This window comes from Procambarus clarkii, chromosome 39 (genome assembly GCF_040958095.1).
Source record: "Procambarus clarkii isolate CNS0578487 chromosome 39, FALCON_Pclarkii_2.0, whole genome shotgun sequence".
NCBI classification, from domain to species: domain Eukaryota; kingdom Metazoa; phylum Arthropoda; class Malacostraca; order Decapoda; family Cambaridae; genus Procambarus; species Procambarus clarkii.
The window spans coordinates 7,761,302-7,782,473 of record NC_091188.1 but is presented as its reverse complement, the minus strand read 5'-3'; positions in this window follow the sequence as shown (position 1 = coordinate 7,782,473).

Below are 21,172 nucleotides of genomic sequence, written 5' to 3'. Positions count from 1 at the left end.
TAATGCACTCAAACATAGATGGGAGTACAAATAAAACAAGTAAACCTGGGCAAAGGTCATGTGAAGAAAGCCCAGATGGCATAGCCTTGTCTGACAGTTTTGTTTATGTGATCGTAATAATGCAGTGTTTCTGCAAGACTGTTATGTAGAAAGGCCAGAAAGAAAGGTGTTGATAAGGAAGAACTGGAGTGTTAAAGAGACGAGCTGAGAGGGTCTCAGAGACTTCATAACCGGCTCTATAACAATGAGAAGATCAGAGGTAATACTTGTTGTAATAGATATATATTCTCACAACAAATAACAGAAAACCCTGAGAGGTGAATGATATAAATAACAGAGCCACCATTAATATAATTGCGAGAGCAGCTTCTATCGAATTCAGTAATGGATCCAGACTCTTAATCAGTCAAGGAAAGATAGACTAGGAGAACAGACACGCGGAGGACAGATATATGTAAAGATAAACTATTGGAGGTGGCAACAATAAACTTTCTAATTTAACATGTCAAGGGACCCACTAGAATGAGAGGAAATGTCGAACCAGCTAGATTTGATCTGATATTCACCCTGAACGAGTCAGACATAAGAGTTAAAATACAAACCTCCGTGGATATGGATGACCACAGTGCACTGGCATTTGAGAATCTGGTGGAAGAAGGTATAACCAACCCAAGGAAGGTACCAGACAGCAAAGGGTTGGCATATCAAAGGAGAACTATGAAGATGAGAAAATTCCTGATAGGAATACCATGGGAACCAGAACTCAGAGATAAGTGCGTATAAGATATGATGGATTAAATCATCCTGATGTGTCAGGAGGCAGATAGACAAGTCTATCCTAGTATTAAAGGAAACAAATAAAAAGTAAAAGAGGTATCTGTGGTTTAGTCGGACATGTTAGGAAGAAAGGCAATTGAATACAAAGGCATAAAAGAACTACAGTTATAAAAAAGCACTAGAGATCAGAGGGAGATGCCAGTGAGCCAGATATCAGTACCTCAATGTGAGAACTGGATAGAAAGGCGGGATCCAAAAGCTAACGCTCGATCCTGCAGGCGCAAATAGGCGAGTACACACACACACACACACACACACACACACACACACACACATTTTAGGTTACAATAACCCATATCCTCCAGGCTGTGTCGTGTGTCCCACTGAAATATTGCCCCACCAGACACACGCGGACAAGAGGCTGTCAGAGTGATTACAGTCTCAGGAGGGCCTTCTGGTGGAGCCGCCCCGAGGCGTCAGGCTGCTCCTGATGACTACTGTCCAAATGGACATCGTCGGTGATAATAACATTCCTCACTCGCCAGGTCTTTATGACACTTGGGCTCCACTCCACCACCGCCCCTGTCGGCCTCGTTGTCTCGCTTCAGGTCTCGAGGGATCTTCCGATTTGGTCTCGTTGTCTCGTTTAAGTTTTCGAGGGCCTTGCCCAGCCAGTCTCGCTTACTGTCTCGAACGCCATGTTTCGAACGCTCTGTTTAACTGCCGTTCTTGTTGCGTGCCGGCTACCGTTCGAATCCAGCCTGCCCTCATCAATCAAGACCGAATGCTCATTTCATGCAGCCGCCAAACCCTCCCCCCCCCCTGTTCATGAATAAAAAAAAAAACGCTTTACAACGCACAACTGACACAAGTTGCAGCATTTATTCGAACACTACGACGCTGACGACCTGTGTTCGAACCACAACTCTGTCTAAATGTTTCACCGCCACGTACGACAAATACTGACAATTGCCAACGGAACCTAAACACCTAATCCAACCTAACATATGTCAGCATACACTCAATACGCTAATATATAATAATGTTAATTTATATTTGAGAAAATTCTTATTTTATAAAAGCAATATGTTAAAATTGATGAATGCTTCAATGTAGGTTGACGGCCGCTGCATGGAATGAACCTTAGCCTGAGAACAAGCGATTCGAATCAGACAAAATAACCCAGAAAAGTGCTTAATTGTCCAGGCAATAAAATAACAAAGAGTTACAGCCGTATTACAGAAGCCGGTGCAACTGGTGGCCCCGGGGAGGGAGGCGTCAGATCCTGGGGTCTGGTCGGGTCTGGTCTGGTCTAGTCTGGTCGATGGAGAAGAGTACTGGTCCCCCGGGAATTATTTTTATTACAGAGCCACGATTGTGCTCTTGGCCCCCAGCCTCCTGCATGGGAGGAGCTGCATGGGAGGAGCTGCATGGGAGGAGCTGTCGGTGCTTCTCCCTCGGCTCTTCAACTCCGGGAGGCTTGGGATTTTGTAATTGTATTTTTTTTTTTGTCTTATAAATACTAACGATGATGATTAAACTAGCAACATTTGCATAATTAATAATAATAATAGTTTTCATTGTATCATTATTATCACTAGTATTAACGAAGGTGAGATCGAATACATGTGTAAGTGAATTAAAACCAAATTTTAGGATGCAACTTACATCCTTTATCAAGGGGTTGTAAACAATGTTTTCAGCAACTTGTTTACATTGCAAAGAAGGTGTTGAAGACGTTGTTTTACACTGTTTACAGTACCTTGAGAAAGGTTGATGGTGGCATCCGTAAATTTGGCTTTAATACACTTGAATAAGGGAAGGGAAGGGAAATATCAAGGGAAAGCGCCAAGTCATTAGACTCTCTAAGAGCCCAGGGAAGGCACCAGGATAAGGATTTGGGATGGGACGGGGGGATGGAATGGCTATACGCACGATCACCCATCCAGTGAAGTGTAAATATATTTATTTAGAAAGTTATTTTATTGACTCATTGCTTCATGAGTTGAGGTCAAGACCAGCGTAAAAAGTCTTTGATTTTATGACAATCTTGGAGAATATTTAATTACATTTTCAAGTGTGTGTACTTTCTCTCTGAAATTAGGGATCAATTTAAGCCAGGCAACTGCTTTTTTACTGATAGCGTTATGGTAATAAATAAGATATTTATAACGCTGGAGAAACTTATTATAATGTCGTAGTTTGCAGGTGACAAAAAAAAACTTATTACAGCTTGAATACATTCTTTTTGTCACCTGCATTCAAGCACTACGACATTGTAGAAAAGTTTCTCCATCGTTATAAATATTTTATTTATTACAATAACGCTAATTATCAGTAAAAAAAAAGCAGTTGTCTGGCTTAAATTGATCCCTAATTTCAGAGAGAAAATATACACTTGAAAATATAATTAAATATTCTCCAAGATTGCCATAAAAAGCAAGACTTTTACGTGTCTTGAACTCAACTCATGAAGCAATGAGTCAATAAAATAACTTTCTAAATAAATATATTTACACTTCACTGGATGGGTGATCGTGCGTAGCCTGACACTAATTACAAAAGCACTAAGTAAACCGGGCTAGTTAGCTCATATCTGAAGCTAATTAGCACAGCATCATCTACAATAAAATATGGCGGCATCTGCTACAAATTTTCCTTACATCTCTTGAGAAAAACAGTCCATTCTCGGTTATTTCTCTCTCCTCTATTCTCGTCCTCTTAGCCACGTCCATCCCCTTGCCCACACAGCCATCCGTCACTTGGGACAAGGGCCTCAAGTTATGGGTTACGATGAGTAACCTGACTCATCGGGTTGCAATACTGCTATCATATTGCTATATCATATTATATTGCTATATCATATCGTATTGCTATATATCATATTGCTATATCGACGGTTCTGAAGAAGGTGGAAGATGTACCGGATGTGCGTGTAATATATTCAAACAATCTTGTCTCGTACATACAGCAGTGAAGCGTGTTAATGACTGGCCTAGTACGACTCAAACCAAAATTGCAGGCATATACCTTTTATTAATTTTTTTTAAAATACAAAGGCAGTGAAATTATATGACTGACAGAGTGCGCTCCGGGCATTGAACGCACATGGTATTAACAACTAAAAAATTGTGAGTGATATTGGAATGAATGTTTCAGCTGCTTAAGAAAACAGATTTGAAATTAAATTCAGTTGGATACCATCACATGTTGGCATCTGAAGGTATGACACTGTTGATATGCTTACAAAGACAACCTGTAGTAGACCAGTAGCAAAAAATAATATGGGTTCTTCATCAGCAGTGACAAAAAGAATACTTTAACGAATATCTAATGGAAATCTTACTGACCTAACAGGTTACAGGACCTAACGTGTTGGTCGAGTGGTTACGGTGTCCTGTACGCAAGATGCAGAGTGCTCCTGGCAGTATGGGTTCGAGTCACTTCTGGGGTATGAGTTTTCAGTTGCATATATGCCTGGAGACCATTCAGGCTTGTTCGCATATATAATATATATACCTGATCAACCAGGCTGTGACTCATACGTCAGGCTGCGAGCAGCCGCGTCCAACAGCCTGGTTGACCAGTCCAGCAACCAGGAGGCCTGGTCGACGACCGGGCCGCGGGGACGCTAAGCCCCGGAAGCACCTCAAGGTAACCTCAAGGTATGTTGTACTTAGTAGCCAGAACGCAGTAATCGGCCAACTATGCAAGGCCCGATTTGCCTAATAGGTCGAGTGATTTTCGTTATTTTAAAAAAATTTGTCCAGTTTATTTGAATTATTATTACTATATTATGTTAAGAACATAAATTATTGACTTAGTTATGTTAGGTTAGGTTAGGTTAAGTTAAGATAGGTTAGGTTAGGTAGGGTAGGGTAGGTTAGTTTCGGTCATATATCTACGTTAGTTTTAACTCAAATTAAAAGAACTTAAAGCTATCTATTTCATTATGTATGAGTTATCATTTCATAAGAAAAAATCGAAAAATATATAAATTATCGAAAACTTGGCTTATTAGGCAACTCGGGCCTTGCATAGTAAGCCGAGTACTGCGTTCTGGCTACTAGGTACAACATTATATATATATATATATATATATATATATATATATATATATATATATATATATATATATATATATATATATATATATATATATATATATATATATATATATATTATATGTGAATATGTGTGTGTGAAACTGGTCAGAATTGCATTTCCCATTTTTGTAAATGTACATTAATCACAGTATAGACAGACGTAAATGTATTTATGAAGGTAGGGTAGGTTAGCCCTCTTATTAGCACTACAATCACCTGTGGTTAATTGTTCAATAAATCACTGAAATATATGTATAACAGAGCTCAAACTTTGTCCATGCAGGACAGAAGAAAATGTATAAATGCTGGTTGGCATTGTAAATGTGTGGCCACGTATGTAGGAGAAAAATAAAAAAACACTTGATAGTGACAGCACAGCCAACTAAAAACTCGTTCTCTTCGTAGATACTGTAACTAAAGCACGAATACAGTAATGGGTCACATTTTGGTCCTCCAAAATTTGAGGGTTTTCTCACACCTGTTCCTGTCCTCATAACTTTGATCTGGGTTCACGTCCAGTAAGCCTTTTTCAGACCTCACATAAGGAGATGTTAAAACTGTGGATGAACATCTTGTGGTTTCTGTTTATCTTATTATTTTACTTCACAGCTACCCAACATCAGCTTGTTGATTGAGATGAAGCTTGTTGAATGAAATTAAGTTAGTTGGTAGTGATGATGCATATTGATAGAGATAATATTTGATTATGGCGGTGATGTTTGATGATAAAAATGATGCTTGTTGATACAGTTGATGAGACAGAATGCTGATGGAGATAATGCTTGTTGATAAAGATGCTGCTTGTTGACAGAGCTGATGCTTGATAATTGAAATAACACTAATTGAAAGGGAGGATGCTAGTTGATGGAGTTGCTCAGGTCTTCGCGACGATGATAGGACGCTTGTACTTGTAAGGAAACGATTGCACGAACATACGAGAGCTTCAACTCTCTATCTTCCTTTGTTAAAATAAATAATTTTAAAACAAAAGCAAGACTGTTTGTTTGTGATGAGTCACAATAACGTGGCTAAAGTACAGACAATAGACTTGAGAATGGTCCAGGACGGACCGAAACGTCGTCGTCCCTTCACCTTCTAGTGTGTGGTCTGGTCAACAAGACTGTTTGTAATTCAAGCAATATTTAAAGAACATTCTGTTCTAAGGAAGAGACAGCCTATGTCTGAAGATATGACAGCTTACGCTTTAGTTCCACGAGTTGTTCTTCAAATTGATGCATATCTTCCGTCTCTTCAAGAGATCGTTCAATGTTCATTATTGCAAATAAGGAGAAAAAAGGAAATGTTACTCTGTTGAACGCGGCTTGCGCTTCTGTCTGAGATTTATATGTATTATTCTTAATGTTGCTTAATGCTAGATGTGAAGCAAGATAATTACGCGCCCAGAAAATGCAATACATTCGTCCACAGCGCTGAAACCTTCTCCAGTGACGCCAGAGAAATGACAAATGGACTTAAACATATATATACCCAGAGTTATGAGGACAGGAAAACGAGTGAGAAGAACCCAAGTATGATGTCGAAATGAGGTGGGACGGGGGAGATTCCCGCTTCTAAGACGAGAGATTCACAGATGTTAATATAACACCGTATCTCCCACTGTATTTTGAAGTAACACTCTGTAACCCCCAGAACTATATCATATGTCTGAGTGCCCCTGAGTTGATGATAAAAATGATGCTTGTTGATAGAGTTGATGAGACAGAATGCTGATGGAGATAATGCTTGTTGCTAAAGATGCTACTTTAAATTCAGAGAGTTGAATAACAGGAGTTTTACGGGCTCACCATAGCCCGTGCTACATGGACACTTCGTTCTGAGTAGCTAAATCTGAAACAACAACAACGACAGGAGTAAATCTCAATTTGCTTCTAAGTGCTTAACGGTTTACTAAGCCAAATGCAAATATTATAATTATGATGCTTGTGATTATAAGAGTCATAAGTATGCTCGGGGAGGAGTGTGATGCCCACTCTCAGGTATGCTGCACCGGCATGGAACCTCCCCCCCCCCCCAATCTTCAGAAATACAATAAGTATAACTATCAAAAGTTCAAAGATATACATGATAATTTGCAGAATTAAATGAAGTGAATTTGATTGACAAACTATGGGAACTGTGCTTAATCACATTAAATGATAGATGGTTTTTTTTCTATTTTTTTATTATTTTCGACCACAGACGTGGCCACACATTTACAATGCTAATCAGCATATATACATTTGCTTCTGTCCTCCACTGTCCTCCATGGATAGGGTTAGAGATCAGTTACACATATAGTTCAGGGATTTATTGAACAATCAACCACAGAAGGTGATTCGGTACTTTTAAAATGCTAAGCTAACCTACATACGTAAATACATAGATACACAGATTTACGTATGCCCTACATAAAGTGTTCGAAGTGTCATTAATGTGCATTTACAAAGGTGAAATGCAATTCTGATCAGCTTCCATATGTACTTTATACACATACATATACATACACACACATATATACGTACATATACATTTGTACATGCATATTTACACACACATGCATTCGCATACATTTGTCTCTTTTACTCTAACAGGGTGAGATAGCTGACAGAGAAACTAGTGTGCAATTAAGTACTTAATCACTGAAGTTGATTAAGGTGTTTTTACAAGCTCAGGTTATATAGTTACATCACATACATACATTGTATAATTGATACATTACATGGTTAATCTTGGGTACAAGTCCAATGATAGATGTAACAGGCAAGACATGATAACGACATTCAAGATTAACAAGGATATTGACCAGGTATGCAAAAAAAAAAATATCAAGGATGGAAACAGACTATAAAAGAACGCGAGATGCAACATGTGTTACGAAGATATCAGAAACCAACACATCACATGTTTTTGTTGTCATAAATCTACCAGAACCAAGAGAACTGTTGATCAGTAAACTATTGATGACTGGAAATGCAAAGGAGATGACTCTTGAACTTGTTAGCACATGAAAGTATACCCCCCCACTCCCCCCCCACTCCCCCCCCACTCCCCCCCACTCCCCCCCCCCCCACTCCCCCCCCACTCCCCCCCACTCCCCCCCCCCCACTCCCCCCCACTCCCCCCCACTCCCCCCCACTCCCCCCCCCCCCACACACACACACGTGAATTCCGACCTGGTTAATGGTTCCTCCCACCGACCTCTACCATTTATGAATGAAAGATGCTCCGACCGTCTGCTGCGGGGAAGTACCGTCGTAAGCGGCACCCTTCACACGCTGAGAGGCGAGAAACACCCTTAAGATGCCGCTCCAGACGGTATACGGACTAAGAAAGTGGAGATGGGGTAGGAGAGGGATAGGGGAAGGGGGGAGTGGTTCCTTGAGGGTGTCGGGGAATGGGGGGTGGCTGGAGGGAACTGGGGCCCTGGGGGGGTTTCCCATGCCCCAGCCATGGCCTAGTGGCCCGCGCGCGCGCGCCCGCTAGCTATGCCCCGGGGCACCCTTCCTCCATGCCCCCCCCCCCTCCTCCCCGTACAAACACACACCAGGGGTTTGGTGGCTGAGTGGACAGCGCTCGGGATTCGTAATCGTAGGGACGGGGGGATCGATCCCCGTTGATAAGGGAAACAGATGGGTATGAGTTTCTTTTACCCCTGATGGCTTTGTTCACCCAGTAGTAAATAAGTACCAGGGAGTTAGACAGCTGCTACGGGCTGCTTCTTGTATATGTGTGTGTGTAGAGAGAATATATGTAGTAGATATAATAGATGAGAAATAGATTGCTTAGAAAGGCGGGGTCCAAGAGCTAATACCTCGACTATACAGGCACAAATTGTAAATAAAGAGAGTAAATACACACACAGATGAACTACATGTTACCGAGATGTCGAAAAGTTTTCATTTAGAAAACCACCATAAGAGTAGTGGGAAAATGGAATGAACTTAAGAAGCTACATGCAACTATTCCTTACATTACAAGTAGATATGATGAGGTAATAGGTTAGGAGACCTTGGATAGACACCAGGCGGATGGAAAAGCGGGGCACACGAGCTATAATGATCATTCCGACGGGCACAAATAGATGAGTACACGCGATTTCAAAATTAATACCGGAGACACACACATCAACAGGGTAACATCAGCAGCATATGAGACACTGGCAAACATTAAGACATCGTTTAGAAGCCTAAATTTGGTCTCCTTCAAGGAAATCAAGGAAATCGAATATGTGCTTCAGCCTACAGTTTAGACTTATTGTCGTGTGTATGACCCTTGTGGGAGCCGGTCGGCCGAGCGGACAGCACACTGGACTTGTGATCCTGTGGTCCCGGGCTCGATCTCGTGCGCCGGCGAGAAACAATGAGCAGAGATTCTTTCACCCTGTGCCCATGTTACCTAGCAGTAAAATAGGTACCTGGGTGTTAGTCAGCTGTCACGGGCTGCTTCCTGGGGCTGGAGACCTGGTCGCGGACCGGGCCGCGGGGACACTTAAGCCCCGAAATCATCTCAAGATAACCTCAAGATTGTCCTGTGTGACAGTGAATACCAGCATTATCCTCACTTTAATAAGACTTAATTGAAATCTTCAGATTAGACAAAATTGCAATTAATTTTGTCAATAAAGATGTTAATAATAATAAATACGATTACCGGCGTATGCAGCTCCGGCAGGATATCCGCTTGTTATGAAACATAAAACAAAAAATGAATAATGTACAGATCTTTGCCACTATATTAGTGCCTGAGTTAAGAGGGTTAAGCTTTGGGGCATAGTTAATGAAACTAGATCTCTCAACACTAGAGAGCAGAAGAAAAAGATAGGATATGATCGCAACATAAACGATACTGAGGGGAACAGACCAGGTGCACAGGGACAGCCTCATGAAATTGAGAGAAAGTAGAACAGGTGAGAAGACATAGACACACACCACCTCCAGTGTAACAGTGGCCACAGACACCACCACCCTGTGGCAGGCACGAGCACCCCGTGGCTGGTGGGAGGCAGCATAACTCAAGTGAGACCCGTTATCCACGGATCTCTCTCTCTCTCTCTCTCTCTCTCTCTCTCTCTCTCTCTCTCTCTCTCTCTCTCTCTCTCTCTCTCTCTCTCTCTCTCTCTCTCTCTCTCTCTCTCTCTCTCTCTTTCTCTCTCTCTCTCTCTCTCTCTCTCTCTCTCTCTCTCTCTCTCTCTCTCTCTCTCTCGCTCGCTCGCTCGCTCTCGCTCTCTCTAGAGAGTTTGAAAATACTACAAGTATACGCTCCATATTTGTTTATAAGTTAGTAATCTACAAGTTGAGGAGAGAAACCAATCCTTGAGATGTGTTCCATGACATAAATACACATTTAATGATACATTTCCACTAAACAACATATTTAAGGGCAGTAACAATGATTTTCATTATTGAATACTATAAGAGGGGTATCCGGCGTGTCCCGGGCCCACCCCATGCTGCTGATCCTCTCCCTCCCCTCCCCCCCCTTCCCTTGCCCCCCCCAATCCCCCCCTAATCCCTCCCCGGTCCTCCACTAAGCCCTTATTCCATTTTGTAAAATGTAATATCAGGGGGTATCTGTGTGCCCTCCCTCCTCGCGCACCCCTCCCCCATTCCCCCACCCTACTTTCCCCTTCATCTGGTCTTCCCCCTCCCCTCGTTCTCTCTTCTCCCTCCCCAATCTCTTTCCCCCTCCCCTTTCCCCGCGATGAGCTGCTCCTCCCTTTCATAAAATACTTTGTTATGGCGAAATGAAAATAATTTATGTTTAAGAAAAAACTAATTCTTAAGCTGAGAAAGTCCTCGGACAACAGAACGATTATTTCACACCACCATAATTGAATCCGTGAGAATCGACTGGGGGGAGGGAGGAGGGGGGGGGGGGGAATATTTAATAATGTTTCCTAAATCATTGAAATTAGACTTACCCCGACCAGCCTATGTTCGTGCCGAGCCCCAGACCATTTCCCCTGCAAATTCGGGTAAGCCGAGCCCCAAGAATGTGGCCTCCAACTTTGAAAAGTCAAGCAAACAAACAGACATTCTCATTTCTGTATTATAGTATTTTAGCACCGTTGAATTTATACCTGGATGTATGGGTGTATTTTTCCCTACATATATGTTGCTTGAAACTTTAAAAAGGAACAGCAAATTAAATAATTTGTGTGTAAATGTCTATGGAAATTAGTCTAATTCTGTGTCAGTGTGAAATGTGTAGCCTATTTGAAGCCGTTTGAGAAGGTTTAGCTCTCGTGTGTGGGGCGAGGCACAGCTAAGGCGCGTGTGTGGGGCGAGGCACAGCTAAGGCGCGTGTGTTGTGCGAGGCACAGCTAAGGCGCGTGTGTGGGGCGAGGCACAGCTAAGGCGCGTGTGTTGTGCGAGGCACAGCTAAGGCGCGTGTGTGGGGCGAGGCACAGCTAAGGCGCATGTGTTGTGCGAGGCACAGCTAAGGCGCGTGTGTGGGGCGAGGCACAGCTAAGGCGCGTGTGTGGGGCGAGGCACAGCTAAGGCGCGTGTGTGGGGCGAGGCACAGCTAATGCGCGTGTGTGGGGCGAGGCACAGCTAAGGCGCGTGTGTGGGGCGAGGCACAGCTAATGCGCGTGTGTGGGGCGAGGCACAGCTAAGGCGCGTGTGTGGGGCGAGGCTCAGGGCTCGTGTGAGGAGCCAGGCACAGGGCTCGTGTGAGGAGCCAGGCTCAGGGCTCGTGTGAGGAGCCAGGCACAGGGCTCGTGTGAGGAGCCAGGCTCAGGGCTCGTGTGAGGAGCCAGGCACAGGGCTCGTGTGAGGAGCCAGGCTCAGGGCTCGTGTGAGGAGCCAGACACAGGGCTCGTGTGAGGAGCCAGGCTCAGGGCTCGTGTGAGGAGCGAGGCTCAACGCTCGTGTAGAAAGCTGGCGCCCGTTATGCAGTTCACCTTTCAGAACCAGTTGGCTATTTGGTTTTGGCCCCTTTTTTGTTGTCATTAAATAGTGATAAAGAACAGGGCGGATTGTGCTGGGTCTCTGTTTTCTACTGATGGTAAAGCCGTAGGTGTGTGTGTGTGTGTGTGTGTGTGTGTGTGTGTGTGTGTGTGTGTGTGTGTGTGTGTGTGTGTGTGTGTGTGTGTGTGTGTGTGTGTGTGTGTGTACTCACCTAGTTACTCACCTAGTTGTGTTTGCGGGGGTTGAGCTCTGGCTCTTTGGTCCCGCCTCTCAACCGTCAATCAACAGGTGTACAGATTCCTGAGCCTATCGGGCTCTGTCATATCTACACTTGAAACTGTGTATGGAGTCAGCCTCCACCACATCACCCCCTAATGCATTCCATTTGTCAACCACTCTGACACTAAAAAAGTTCTTTCTAATATCTCTGTGGCTCATTTGGGCACTCAGTTTCCACCTGTGTCCCCTTGTGCGTGTTCCCCTTGTGTTAAATAGACTGTCTTTATCTACCCTATCAATCCCCTTCAGAATCTTGAATGTGGTGATCATGTCCCCCCTAACTCTTCTGTCTTCCAGCGAAGTGAGGTTTAATTCCCGTAGTCTCTCCTCGTAGCTCATACCTCTCAGCTCGGGTACTAGTCTGGTGGCAAACCTTTGAACCTTTTCCAGTTTAGTCTTATCCTTGACTAGATATGGACTCCATGCTGGGGCTGCATACTCCAGGATTGGCCTGACATATGTGGTATACAAAGTTCTGAATGATTCTTTACACAAGTTTCTGAATGCCGTTCGTATGTTGGCCAGCCTGGCATATGCCGCTGATGTTATCCGCTTGATATGTGCTGCAGGAGACAGGTCTGGCGTGATATCAACCCCCAAGTCTTTTTCCTTCTCTGACTCCTGAAGAATTTCCTCTCCCAGATGATACCTTGTATCTGGCCTCCTGCTCCCTACACCTATCTTCATTACATTACATTTGGTTGGGTTAAACTCTAACAACCATTTGTTCGACCATTCCTTCAGCTGTGTGTGTGTGTGTGTATGTGTGTGTGTGTGTGTGTGTGTGTGTGTGTGTGTGTGTGTGTGTGTGTGTGTGTATGTGTATTAGTCTATGTTTATCTGCTAGTTTGGATATTTGGATTATTTGGGTTGTGTCAGTGTGTGTGACTGTGTGCTCTCTCCTCTCTCTCTCTCGTCTGTGTCGCCAGCATATGAGAGGGCATCACTAACGCAGATGCTGGTCGTCGGATGCAGTGGTTTCCACTTAACAATTATTTCGTCGCACCTATATGCGGACTCCTGTGATTGGTGTTCGTCTCGACTATCGCTCCATTTGCTCCATTTCAATTGCTACTCTCCGGGTTGAAACGTCATATATACATTCTTGCTGGTCACCCTTGGGAGGATGGGAAGTATCTGGAGACAGCACCATGCCGATACGACTATACAGGACTTGGAAGGGGTCAGGATAAGGATTTGGGATGGGACGGCGGGGGAGGGAATGGTGCCTAGCCCCCTTGGACAGTTGGGGACTGAACGCCGACTTGCATGAGGCAAGACCGTCGCGCTACCGTCCAGCCCAAGTGGTTGGGCAACTCGAGTCTCTGCAGGTCTACAATCATGCTGGCTGCTAAACTGATATACCGTGTTAGTTTCAATGAGAATTTTATACGCACTTCCGAGTCCCTGTCTTCATAGTTGAGGACTCAGCGCTGGGACATAGAGCAGGACAGGTCTATGGCTCTTGGAGCTTATATAGCTCTATAAGTTCTCTATAGGTTTGCTCTGTGCTTATGTTGGCAGGGGGGGGGGGGCTCCATGCTGGGGCGGAATACTCTAGCACTGGCCTCTCATGCACTTAAAGTCACCTTCTCTAGGGCCATGGGTGTTGCTCAGGTATTTCTCAGCTTCAGTGTTCCATAGATTATTGTGTGTTGCTCTCATATTCCTAGAAATTCCTTCTCTCCAATATGTTGAGATTCAGTTTCTTTACCTCAGGAACGAGCCTTAATTGTTGCATATCTATCTTCCTGTTTACCTTGATTCTGGTCTGTAGTTCAGAGGCTTTTGTTGTCCCACACTTTTGTATATTAGCACCAAATTTGCCATTTTTTCTGAGTGTTTGCATACGTGTTTGTGTGTGTATGTGAGTAGACTCGCCTAGTTGTACTCACTTTATTTTGCTTGCAGAGGTTGTGCTTCAGCTCTCAACCTTGGTTTATGGGTACCTGAGCCTATTGGACTCTGTCGTATCTAACCCTGAAGCTGTGCGTGGGGTGTGCCTCCAGCACTTTTTTGCGCATTCCATTTATTTTCACTATAATTACAACTTTTGATGGTGATCCTGTGGTTCATTTATGAGCTCATTTTGCACCCTTGTATCATCGTTCGTCCACCACATAGACCTGATTGTCTGCCACTCAACGTTATCATCATCCTCATCACAATCTCAGTCACCATTATTCTCGTCATCACAATCTCCGTCATCACCCTACTCATCATCAGTATCATCAGCATGGTATTGATGATAATGATGATGGTCATCACCATTATCACTATCAGCGTTAACGTCATTATTCTCGTCGTTATCACCATCCTCATCATCAGTATCCTTGTCATCACCATCTTCGCTCACCAAGACGTAAGACATCTTGGTGAGACCCGTCAGGCGTCTTGGTGAGTTCCACAGCTGCAACACAGATGTGCCACAGCTGCGCCTCAGCAACATGTACCACAGCTGCGCCTCAGCAACATGTACCACAGCTGCGCCTCAGCCACATGTACCACAGCTGCGCCTCAGCCACATGTACCACAGCTGCGCCTCAGCCACATGTACCACAGCTGCGCCTCAGCCACATGTACCACAGCTGCACCTCAGCCACATGTACCACAGCTGTGCCTCAGCCACATGTACCACAGCTGCGCCTCAGCCACATGTACCACAGCTGCACCTCAGCCACATGTACCACAGCTGTGCCTCAGCAACATGTACCACAGCTGCGCCTCAGCCACATGTACCACAGCTGCGCCTCAGCCACATGTACCACAGCTGTGCCTCAGCAACATGTACCACAGCTGTGCCTCAGCCACATGTACCACAGCTGCGCCTCAGCCACATGTACCACAGCTGCACCTCAGCCACATGTACCACAGCTGCGCCTCAGCCACATGTACCACAGCTGCACCTCAGCCACATGTACCACAGCTGTGCCTCAGCAGTCACTGTAGGCAAAATTAAGATGCATTCTCAGGTCACTGAAGACTGACACCCTTAACAGGCCAATTTATTAACGTATTAGAGAAAGTTGCAAATAACTGAGAGGTGCATTCAAGTGATGCATCATCCCAAGGTTACCTAGTGAAGTCAAGATATATATATATATATATATATATATATATGTCGTACCTAGTAGCCAGAACGCACTTCTCAGCCTACTATGCAAGGCCCGATTTGCCTAATAAGCCAAGTTTTTCTGAATTAATATATTTTCTGTAATTTTTTTCTTATGAAATGACAAAGCTACCCATTTCATTATGTATGAGGTCAATTTTTTTTTTGGAGTTAAAATTAACGTAGTTATATGACTAAACCTAACCAACCCTACCTAACCTAACCTAACCTATCTTTATGGGTTAGGTTAGGTTAGGTAGCAGAAAAAGTTAGGTTAGGTTAGGTTAAGTAGGTTAGGTAGTCGAAAAACAATTAATTCATGAAAACTTGGCTTATTAGGCAAATTGGGCCTTGCATAGTAGGCTGAGAAGTGCGTTCTGGCTACTAGGTACGACATATATATATATATATATATATATATATATATATATATATATATATATATATATATATATATATATATATTTATGTCGGAAAATCCGACACCATTTAATATATCATACAGACAGATAATAGCTGTGTTGTATAAACAAGTTAACCCATAGAAAACGTAACTTGTAGTGGAATTACCGTCTAAAGAAAACGGGATATCATCACCACATACCATTATAAATTCACCAGCTATTCTGGTGGGAATTATTCTTAAATACATTAGTCTTTGGACTTTACCATCATAAAACATCTCATATAAATTAACTTAATTATCAGTATTAAAGTAGAGTAAATGTGACCCTTCTATCACTTATTGACATCTGGACAATGTAAGCTAGGCGTCAGGGTGAGGGAGGGCAGACATTGTTTATATTAGACCAGAGGCTCACGGGAGCAAATTCGGCTCCTGTTAATTTTACTTCGACGTAGTGTTATGGAAACCAAAGGTGTACCATTATCAACACGCTGTCAACAAATCAAGTTAAGTGTTCTTCCGAAACCCATGTATCTTTCATTTATGGCCATTAATGTCATTATATAGGGTGATCCGGTTAGAGCACGTGGTAGCCTCAAGCTAAAGGTAATTAAGCCAGGTCTTCATTGTTCCATGTACAGTATTTTCTCTGATATACCTGTCATATATAGGATTCTGGCTTTACAGCTAGCGCCCTTTTGACAGGTCAAGACGAGGAAGCATGCTTTGTGCATCAGTTACCAGGGTGATGGAAGCTACCTCAAAGAGGGAAAATGTGGTGTCTACACCCTAGTTATACCTGGTGGACTAACCTGCTGTACTATAAGATAAGGAACCTCTTCAATGTATGTAGTCTAATACTGTAGTTTGATTGGCTGCATATATATAAATTAAATTAATATAAACCCCCCCTAATGTGTAGAGGATCGATTTGTGAGATTATGAGATTATTGCAGAAATACAGTCCACTTATCATTATACAAATTGCTATCGAAGTATATAAATTAACGTAAATATAAATTCATATAAATTAAATAAATATAAATCTCACAGGTCGGTTCCCACAATATATATATATATATATATATATATATATATATATATATATATATATATATATATATATTTATATCTTAGGCAATGGTATCGCCTTACGCCATCCATCGCTTCCTTACAAAAGCTGTTGCCGCTACAGACAGGAACCACTAAGACGAAAGGATTGGAATTGATTGTCCGCCTCTGGTGGGCCGGAGTATCCGCAGCGCCGCGGCGGAGATAAAAGGTCGCGATAGGGAGGCCTTAAATCCGCTCCGTGGGTAGGCGCTCCAACAATGCTTGTCGCTAGAGACTTAACATTTTTATTAATTTATCCTTCGGGGAACCCCTCCCTCGACCTCTGCTCCGCGGCGTCAGCTCTGCTTTACGACGGGCTCTGAAGGCGTCGCCACGCTCAACCACCTGCAAACCACCTTTAGCCAGCTCTAACTGCCAATAAACATCTCGTTTTGGTCTGGAGTCATCTAACGAAGGCGGACCACCAGCAGGTTCCTCCGCCCCAGGTAATCAAGAGGACATCATGGCCGGCTGAAACTACTGCCGAAGGCGCTGCCCTGTCGTGGTGTTGGTGGCACGGGTAAGGTAGTGGCAGGGCGGGCGTACGTCATCTTGGACACGGCAATAGAGACGCGTGAATGGACAAGTGTCTCCCGATCCATGTCGGAGGGGGATTAGTGTCCCATGCATCGTGTGCTATCGTCTGCGATAGCTCTAAGCTGGTTCAGCTTCCTCATGCAACCGAGTGGGCGCTCTGGGAGTTAATAATGAGACACGGTGCCGCGCTAAATTGCCGGCCGCACTGTCCGCCCGGCGAATTTGGCCTGATGAGGCTTAATACTCACTCCTTAAGAGCTTATCTTTACCTCATTCAATTCTCGAAACAAGTCGTATCAATATTTTCCAGTGGGACACTACCGTGCCCTGCAGGAAGCACAACACCAATTTGCAGAGATGGAGAGAGAGAGGAGGCCACGACTGAAGCGTAATTACGTCTTCCCCCGCGGGTCGAACACGTATAAGAACGGGAGCCTAGGAGGTCAGGCAGCAATATTTTACCTCTGCTCGTCTCGGGAAGGTCAGGTCGTAGTTTCCTGTGTGAGGATGTAAATAACAATCATCTTGTCTGGTGTCAGGGTGTAATAATGGGCGGGATGCTGGGTCTGGAGGCTTTTGTCAGACCGTGGGCTGGGTGGTGGGCGGCTGGGAGGGCTGGGTGGTGGGCGGCTGGGAGGGCTGGGTGGTGGGCGGCGGGGAGGGCTGGGTGGTGGGGAGGGCTGGGTGTATGCCCAGGCCCGCTTGTCTTGTGTTCCTCGCGTGCTCAATGTCTTCTCCGCTTCTCTTTTACTTCTTTATTCCTTTGTCTCGCTCGCTGGCTCTTCCTCAAGCGTCAGGGGCCCTTCTGTGACTAAAGGTATGATTACAAATAAACAATAATTGTCCGTCTTTCTGTGTTTGACAGTCAGTTTCTCTCTCTCTCTCTCTCTCTCTCTCTCTCTCTCTCTCTCTCTCTCTCTCTCTCTCTCTCTCTCTCTCTCTCTCTCTCTCATTCTTGCGAGTTTCATCTCCTCTGGCTTAATTACCCCCTCGTGCGAAGCTCGGGCTCTTGTCTCCCGCAAGGGCTCGCTTCACGGAGGATTCAATTGGCAGGAGGCTAATTTCAGTGGTGGCTCTGTACCCAGCACAATGAGGCTTTTGTGGGCACCGCTGCCTGAGGCGTTTGAGCTTTCTAATCATATGCAAATGCGTCCGCTCGACCCCTTCCTTCATGCAATTTCTTTCAAGCAGGAATACTAGAGTTTGTGTTTGAATTTGCATGTTAACTCTTCCCTCCGCACACAGAGATGTGATGATATCTCTTGTGTATCCGTGTGATTGATTGAGGTGATGGTGGTGCTTGTGGAGGTGGTGGTGGTGGTGGTGCTTGTGGTGGTGATGGTGGTTGTGGTGGTGATAATTGTGGAGGTGGTGGTGGTGGTGGTGAGGCTTGTGGTGGTGATGGTGGTTGTGGTGGTGATAATTGTGGAGGTGGTGGTGGTGGTGGTTGTGGTGGTGATAATTGTGGAGGTGGTGGTGGTGGTGGTGAGGCTTGTGGTGGTGATGGTGGTTGTGGTGGTGATAATTGTGGAGGTGGTGGTGGTGGTGGTGAGGCTTGTGGTGGTGATGGTGGTTGTGGTGGTGATAATTGTGGAGGTGGTGGTGGTGGTGAGGCTTGTGGTGGTGATGGTGGTTGTGGTGGTGATAATTGTGGAGGTGGTGGTGGTGGTGGTGGTGAGGCTTGTGGTGGTGATGGTGGTTGTGGTGGTGATAATTGTGGAGGCAGTGATGGTGGTGATGGTGGTGGTGATAATGGTGACGGGGGTGTTAATAAGGACTGTGACAATGATGGTAACAATATTGACCCCTGAGGTAGTAATGGCATGAAACTACTAATAATAATGTAAACTGAACAATTGAGTAAAAATACAGTTAAGGATTACATGATAGAACTGTACTTACCAGCCCAGTTACCTTTACTACTGGGCGAGTCGAACCTTAACCAGTTCATTACTAACATGAACAGGTTAAGGTTACAAATATTACATTAATAACATTAGCCTGAACATTACTATCCATGTCCTGTTCGCTTTTATTATTTTATCTAGAAAACTTATTAATTTAATTTTTAATCACATAAGTTTTTGAAGTGATAACTTAATCTTATTTTTATTATGATAATAACTATAATTTCTGCCTCATGTTCGCACATTGGCCCGTTGTTTGACTTAATTTGTGTTGATTTAATTATTTAGATCAATTAGTAAATTACAATGTCACGTGTAGAAAATAATATCAACATAGACATGTATGATTCAATCTCTCTCGTAAGTTTTATCTTATTCTACTGAATACAAATGCGAATTGCTAAACAAATTGATTCTACAAAATATTTGACGGTTACTTAAAATAAATTAAATTCTTATTCAATTTAGTTTTTTAATGATATAATTTTAATGATATGTTCGTGTTGGTTCGTGTTGCCGCTCGACTCGCAACGCCAGATCTTGTAATAGGTTGATTGATCAAACTTACTGAAGGAAGAATACGGCAACAGCATTGTTCTTGTGCGTTTGTGGGGGGTTGATGGGGGTATGTTTGTGGGGGGTTGATGGTGGTGTGTTTGTGGTGGGTTGATGGTGGTGTGTTTGTGGGGGGTTGATGGTGGTGTGTTTGTGGTGGGTTGATGGTGGTGTGTTTGTGGTGGGTTGATGGTGGTGTGTTTGTGGGGGGTTGATGGTGGTGTGTTTGTGGTGGGTTGATGGTGGTGTGTTTGTGGTGGGTTGATGGTGGTGTGTTTGTGGTGGGTTGATGGTGGTGTGTTTGTGGTGGGTTGATGGTGGTGTGTTTGTGGTGGGTTGATGATGGTGTGTTTGTGGTGGGTTGATGGTGGTGTGTTTGTGGGGGGTTGATGGTGGTGTGTTTGTGGGGGGTTGATGGTGGTGTGTTTGTGGGGGGTTGATGGTGGTGTGTTTGTGGGGGGTTGATGGTGGTGTGTTTGTGGGGGGTTGATGGTGGTGTGTTTGTGGTGGGTTGATGGTGGTGTGTTTGTGGGGGGTTGATGGTGGTGTGTTTGTGGTGGGTTGATGGTGGTGTGTTTGTGGTGAGTTGATGGTGGTGTGTTTGTGGTGGGTTGATGGTGGTGTGTTTGTGGTGGGTTGATGGTGGTGTGTTTGTGGGGGGTTGATGGTGGTGTGTTTGTGGTGGGTTGATGGTGGTGTGTTTGTGGTGGGTTGATGGTGGTGTGTTTGTGGGGGGTTGATGGTGGTGTGTTTGTGGGGGGTTGATGATGGTGGTGTGTTTGTGGTATACTGATGATCGTGTTGTTATGGTTTACACCAAGTTATTAATCATATAAAAACTTTATTCATAAATCGTAGTAGACAATTATAAATGGGATAGTTTACATAAAAACTACATTAATTACATAAGGTAAGGTAATTATCAGGAGAAAGTGCCAAGCCGTTACTACTATGTAGCACTTGGAAGGGATCAGGATAAGGATTTGGGATGGGACGGGGGAAAGGAATTACAATTCCACAATAATAATAATAACACCGTAGCAAGTAGACATTGTTATTGCCAGAATCAAAACTTAATTGGTGCCAACTTATATAAATTATATCAGTGCTGGCTAGACTAATCAGATGTATAACAATAATGAATATAAAATTACATTTAGTTAAACATGCAAACGATATATTGTAAAGACACTATATATATATATATATATATATATATATATATATATATATATATATATATATATATATATGTATATGTATATGTATATTATATGTATATATGCATATACATATTATATGTATAATATGAATATATATCGCAAAATTAGAATGATGAGACAGCTGTTGAACTCATTTAAACTACTCATGCCATGACTTTGTACACATCTCCACGCCCTCAGCACACTAGTTGCATTTGCGGTGGATGAACTATGGCTCTTGGGTCCTGCCTCTCAACTTTTAATCGA